Genomic DNA, 7,178 nt, shown 5'->3' with positions numbered 1-7,178 from the left:
GCTGAGGTCAGTATGCTCCTGACCAGTTAGCTAATGCAAAAAACATTTTAACAAACACCCTGTATAATAAGAAAAACCAAGGAAAGGGAAAATAAGGCAGAAATTACACCATGTTCACCATCCATCACACAGGTGTCTTGACAAAGAACACAGTACATTTCTATATACTGTACAAACATTTTTTACACAAACAACTCATCTGAACACAAGTTGAAAGACAGAAAAGTTGGGTAAGTGTGTTGGTGTGACTTGCGGGCGCAAAAGGTTAACACAAATGGCCACGCAAGCGTGCGTGGGCGAAACAGTCCCACAGGTGTGTAGTACACAAGAAAAAGATCAGGTGTGCGCACACAATACTTCAGCTGGCATTAAGTACAACAGTCCCAATAGGCGTGTGCACACAGCCAACAGTCCAAGTTTGTGGGTGCAACAAAAGTTCAGCAGGTGTACTTAGGCAGCCAATACACGTAGTCAACCAAGTGAGCGGGCACACTAGTTCAGCTGGTTTGTGTACAGAATAGTTCACCAGGGGCCTATTACTAAGTTAGGTAAATCATCTAATACCTTTATCTCATCATCTAAGAGCCTTTCTAAAGAAAATAAGTACTCTGGGCTCTTCTATTAGTTGATTTCACTCTCAACTTAACCTTAACGTATCCTGAACCAGTTTTGTAGTATAGGCCGCTGGTGTGTGGGCAACAGTTGTGTGTATGTGGCCGACAGCAGACATGGATTAAAAAAATAAAAAAAACCTCAAACTCCTCCACACTGACCACTTGGTCGAAGACAAAAATATCATGAGTTTTATAGTTTTTTTCCCCTGGTCGACCATCTACGGGTCACAACCAATGCCACTGCGGCAGTGTGAGCGGAAGCGAAGTGAGAGTCTAACAGGCGTGTATGCCACTGAATCACAGGAGCTATTTCAAGCTTGCTTGAGTACAGGTCCATCAGAACTTTCTGGTAACCCTCAAATGTATGTATATTTCGCAGTCTTTTTGGATAGCTCAAGTTGGTGCATAGATTCGTTCATAAAGCCCAACACATGCATGGCCGACACTCCGCAGGCTCTGGAGAACTCACACCGTCCAGTGCCACACAGACATCTTCAAAACATGCATCACCTAGACCATCACCCTCTGTCCGGACTGTGTAGATGCCCATGGTCTTCTCAGCAGTGTCTGCCTCGGCCTGTCTGCATTCAAGGTCCTGGAACATAGCAAAGGGAAAAAAGAATGATTTAACGGAAGAACTACAAAGATTTAGGTGCGAAATAAGTTCAAAAGACTTGTCTTCCAGGCACTTTGCAATCAAAAAAAAAAGTCACCTGTTGGCCAAAGAAAGAAGACAATTCATTTCCCCATTCCAACCTCATCTCCCATTACCCCTATCCTGACTGCAAAACTTCTGTTCAATTAATTGGGGGGGGGGAGTCATGCTTGAAAATGCAGTGCTTTATGACTTACTTCATTATCTTGCTTTGGCCTCACTTGCATCCCGAGTCCGGAGATCCTCTGCTGCCTTTTGACAGAAAGAAATTATTAGATCCACTGTATCACTACACTGAATTGGTAGCAATCCAAACAGTGGTGATTTTCCATTCACAAGGGATGCTGAACTTCATCTTTCAACTTAAAAAAAAATGCTTCGATGTGCATTGGTTGACTTAATTGTAAACTTTGAGACAGTCCATCGCACTAATATCAGATCAGAGTTGGGACTTTCCTCAAGATGTTGCAGGCAGAGGGGCAAACATTCAGAGCAAGCATTGCTGAAATGTGTAAACTTTGTACCATCAAATCAAATGTGGGCTCTATGGCAGCAGGGACATTTGGTGTACTTTGAGCAAACATCACATTATTTCTTAAGACCTAAAGAGCCCCCCCCTTAATAATGGTACACAGGTCTGGAGTAAGAATGAAGTTACATGGCAATGGAGAAAAAGAATACACTTTTAAGACCAAATTTGACAGCCATTTTAAATGTCAAAGTTCTATTTTCGATATACTGGTGAGTGACAGTATGAAAAGGAGGTAGAGGCAAGAACAGAAGGGAGAGAGTAGAGTAGGAGAAGACACAAAGTGAGGCAATGTGTGAAAATGAGAGCAGCGGCAAACTCTTACATGTCCACATGCTTGTGAAATCTTCAAAGATGTTCAAGTCGCTGAAGTTCATACACAGACAGTTCGCCGGCATCCTAGAGGACAGTATGCATAATGTGTCACAAACCAACACAGGTACTGAGGGCAACAAAGTCAGTCATTTCTCCATTGACCACCCCAAAACCTTGTTTAACCCCACTCAAAGCTCACAAGTCTAAACCCATGCAGTCAAGTGTTTTTTTTCTAACGGCAAGAAAAACATCTGAAACAATCAACATAAATGTCACCATGGTGTTCTAACTCAGATTAGACCAGAATCAAAAACGTACATGTCCCATGTGGGTCATTATGGCAGAGATCTTCCGTCCTACAGCTCCACCTTCGGTACAGAAGATCCGGATACTTGCCCGATAGTCCAGTTCACCAAAGAATTGAGGTCAGAGGTACAGTGGCAATTTACATGAATTCCAAATTGATCTGTAAAAAGACAACAGGGGTTGTGGCAGGTTAATGGCATTGACGACAACACCAAAAGATAAGAATGTCACTGGTTTAGTCCAGTGACAGTCCAGTGACAGTCCAGTCAACTACACTACATTTACCTCGCTGGCATCAAAAAGTGCCATCTGTTCTGGAAGTCTGGAATTGCTGGCTCCGGGAGAACCTCCTTCCTCCAGGTTGAGCATGGGCGTTGCATCACATCTTGATCAGAACCTCATCTATGTCGGCAGTAAATGAAGGCCCCTCATCTGCTTGACCAGATTGAACACGGAGATAATACCAGCCTTATAAATGTTTAGACAAATCATTTGAATGGTTAACATGCACATTTTTCACATTTCAGGTTCATTTAACAAACAACTTGGTAACACTTTCTTTGAGGCCCATATCTATAGCAAATTATGAGCGCATTTATATCAAATTATAAGGCACATTATAATGACTCACCACGTATTATGACTACACCCATCATGTTTTCATGATGCTTTATATTAACAGCTATGTATAACCATGAATCTAGCTTATAATGCTTAATAAATACAATTGTGTTATGAGGACTCTTGGCTGGTTATAAACTACAGAATGCCTGATGGGGCTTTTAATGCATTAGGAGTACTTACACCCTTCTATGCACAGACCTGGATATAAGGACGAATAAGACGCTATAATATTCCATGTGAGATCATAAGTTGTCAATGTGTGCTCTAAGTAAAGTGAAGTTCATATGGATGCATCTATAATGCAACTGTGTAATGCAGTATTAATGCATCATAATGTAGTGTAAGCCCCATCAGGCAGTCTGTAGTATATATCCAGTCACGAGCACTCATAACACCCTTGGATTTACATAGTTTTATAAACTTAGTTCACTGTTATTCATAACTGTTAGCATAAAGCATCATGAAAGATCATGGGTGTAGTTGTAATGTGTTGTAAGTAGCCAAATTATAATGCACATTATAATTTGATATAAATGCACTCATAATGCGCTATAGATATGGGCTTCATAGAGTGTTACCAACAACTTTGTGTCAGTCATATGAACTACATTTGAGATATAACTGTACATCTTTCAATAAGTTTAAGCTTACCATGTCGCCACATGGATGTCCCGTTGAGGAGAATGACAAAAATACCACAATAGTTTTGTATCTGGGGAGAAAGGGCAATACAAGAGCAGATGCCATTACTATCCAGTGAAACGAATGCTTTGCATTTATGATACATCCTTTTACTGCAACTGACCCACAAAACAGATAACATGACACACAATAATCAAAGAACAGCGCAATGCAATTTTAAACAGCATGATTACCGTGTGTAGTTTAGTATTATTGAACTGAACTGAATTTAAACGACATTATTACAGCGCAATAAGGAATTTGAACTGCAAACTGTGAACATCAGCAGCACTTTGCTAAGCCTACAATAAAATGGGCACTGTAAAAGGGGAAAGATACAACTGCTTACGACAATCACTTGTGGCTTTGTGTCGTTTCAAACAGCATAATAACCAATTTCAAGGTTGGTTTAGTTTACTGTCGACCTGTAGAGAAGTAACAAACAAGCCAAGTTGCCAAAGAACCGCTAGCCTGAAGCACACATGCACTGGAACACCTGCCATGCAGGATTTAACCGTTTAGGCTACAGCAATAACAAACTACGGAAATGTGAACAGAAATCAAACCAAATAGTATCCATCTAATATAAACTATACAATTTCGACACAATTTGAAGAAATTGGATGTAGGATGGCTTTAGATTTCTTACCATAACATTGATCTCGCTCCACTCCCCACACAGTTGAAGGGCAACAGGAAGTAGAAATGCAGCGCTCAAACGTTTGGCTGTGAACAACCGTGATGTGCAGCAAGTAGCGCCACCTCTGGACTGGAGTTGCATCCTCAGTTTTCCCAATTCACATAACTTTTATGAAAACTAATCACATACATTTTAAATAATATGATCTTGTTTGTTTTATATTGTTAATTATCTAAACTTTTTAATTATATATTAAGTGTTTCAATTCACTACATTTTATTATTGGTCCAATTACATAGATTATAGTTAATTGTAATGTATATGTTTTAAAACAATGAGTTTTTAAATAAAATCAAATAGATGTGAATGCATAAAAATGAACTCCTCCATGAATCATTTCTGTGAGTGTACTGTATTAACTCAACACTTAGTGTTTCTCAAACATTTCAGACCAAGGACCACTTTGTCCCCCCAAAAATGTTCAGGGACCACCTGTCATCAGAATTGACAGTTGACGGATGATTATTTGACACTGCTAATTTCAATACAGATAGCTTACTTTATATTCACATTGTAAGACTGTGTAGCTTTGTAATAATGTTACAAATATAGCCTACAAATACTGCTAGCTTGTCTTGGAAAAGTAGAAATCCCCTTGCGGACCGACCACCTGAGCTCTGTCACGGACCACCAGTGGTCCCCAGACCACACTTTGAAAATCACTGACGTAGAGAATTGATTTAACATAGATTGTATTTTGTCCCTCTCTAAGTGTTAAATTAACACTCTGTTTCTTGCTGTGTACCTGCATGTGTCCAACAGTACCTGCCCCCTTACAGAATGTCCCAGCAATGGATGTTTCTATGAAGACAGGCTGCAGGTGCAATTTGCACTTTGTCATTCTCAGATTTGAATACAAATTTGGAGGCCATCTTTGCATTGGCATGACAGTAATGAGGAGAGAGAGAGGGCAGACATTTCCCTACCGCAGATGACTTCATTTCCACATCAAGTTCCTTCAACACAACCTGCACCAACTCTGAAATTCAAAATAGGTCATTTCCACTTGGAATTAAAAACGTGTGGTGTGTCAGGGATTAAATTGCAATCAGATAGAAAGCAAATTTCACAGCAGGTAAGGAATATAATGTGCATATCCTGCTCTATAAAACACAGCATGTTAATTCAACACTTAAAAAGTCAATTTAACCTGTTAAGGAACAGCATTATGATTTATAACTTTTAAATGTACTGCTACCAGAATGGCAATGAAGTTGCAATGTATTACTATAGGTCCTGTGTTGTGTCTTAGTAGTGTAGTAGGCCAGTGTTTCTCAACCTTTTTTTAGGCGAGGCACCCTTTCAGTTCATGAAAAATGTCAAGGCACTCCAAACCAACAAAACTAAGTGATGTAACGCGCTCAACTCAAACAAAGTGAACAACTGGGTGCTCATTCCTCGAGAATATATGAATTAAATAAAGAGCAGGACAGCACTCCAAGTTTTTGTGGTTTATTGCCCGTCAGACGTTTCGGGGTTAACCTTCTTCAGTGTCGGGCAAGAGTGTCTTGTGTCTTGCCCACACTGAAGAAGGTTAACCCCGAAACGTCTGACGGGCAATAAACCACAAAAACTTGGAGTGCTGTCCTGCTCTTTATTTAACCCCAAACCAACAAGCCATAACATGGCATCACATCCGATACCACACAAGCTTAGAAAAGTAACACAAAATGTGGAGACGTCATACGAAATCCGTTCAAAGTTGCAGCTGACTGGGGTGACCTATATTTACTTCATTGTGTGAAAATGGCAGATAAAAGATTCCACTAACTAGCATTAACTTATCAATTTAGAAAAAAAATGTATTATATTACATAATTCATTTATCAGCCACGTTTCCGCGGCACCCCTGAGGGGAGGTTGCGGCACCCCAGGGTGCCCCGGCACCCCTGTTGAGAAACGCTGTAGTAGGCTACTAGTTAACTTCTCATTGACTATTACAGTATCACACTTACTGTGTAGACACAAGTGTAAATACACATGCACTGTGAATACATTGTGTTTGAAACACAAACAAAGTCGAGGTTGTGACTTCAAGCGAGTTGAACACAACACTACAGTCAATTCAATGTCAACAGGATGCCTGTAATTGTTGACCACCAATAATGGTGGAACAAGCTAGCAGCAACAAGACCGGGGTCATTCCTTTAAGAACCTTGTGAAGACTGTTCATTTCCTTAATACAATTTACCCCACTCATCTATACAACAACTATGCAATAACTATGTGATGCCTGCTAACTCTTAATTTCCCTCAACATAATGTTGCGGTTTATTATGTCCTCTTCTGTAAGTCGTGTTGGATAAAAGTCTCATGTAATAGTAATTTACTATTTCATGGACATTTTAATGCATTACTCATACATAATAGATACAAAGTACATGAGAAAAAAAAACAGAGATCATAAAATCATGTGAATTTCTATCACATGCAGACAACGAAGGGGCAAACCACATACGCTTTCATGGACATTATATGTATAACACTCATTATGTCTAGCTGTTTAATTCACACTTGAGATTTTATTTTACTTCAGACATGGAAATGTTTTATCTTTAGTTTTATCTGATATTTTGCGACGGTATAACTTCCATCTTCGTCAGAGGGTCACTGGGATGTTTCACCATATAAGATTATATGCAAAGTTCTGTATAATTGATCACATGCATGTGCATCAGCCATAATCCTCCTTCAACTCTTGACCTGTTGGTGGTGCTATAGAGCTCAAGGCACACACATGAAATATGACAGAAG

General features: G+C 39.7%; 1 long non-coding RNA gene across 1 annotated transcript; it reads right to left on the bottom strand.

Moving 5' to 3' along the window:
* Positions 1-744: 744 nt before the first annotated feature.
* LOC134445462 (uncharacterized) lies at positions 745-2,502 on the bottom strand. Its single transcript, XR_010034265.1, has 4 exons — positions 2,432-2,502; positions 2,124-2,197; positions 1,467-1,521; positions 745-1,209 (listed from the first exon to the last, which is right to left on the bottom strand). It is a non-coding gene; the product is annotated as an uncharacterized LOC134445462 (long non-coding RNA).
* Between the last annotated feature and the right edge of the window lie 4,676 nt (positions 2,503-7,178).

Source organism: Engraulis encrasicolus, chromosome 3 (assembly GCF_034702125.1).
Source record: "Engraulis encrasicolus isolate BLACKSEA-1 chromosome 3, IST_EnEncr_1.0, whole genome shotgun sequence".
Classification (NCBI taxonomy): domain Eukaryota; kingdom Metazoa; phylum Chordata; class Actinopteri; order Clupeiformes; family Engraulidae; genus Engraulis; species Engraulis encrasicolus.
This window is presented reverse-complemented; position numbering and strand designations above follow the sequence as displayed.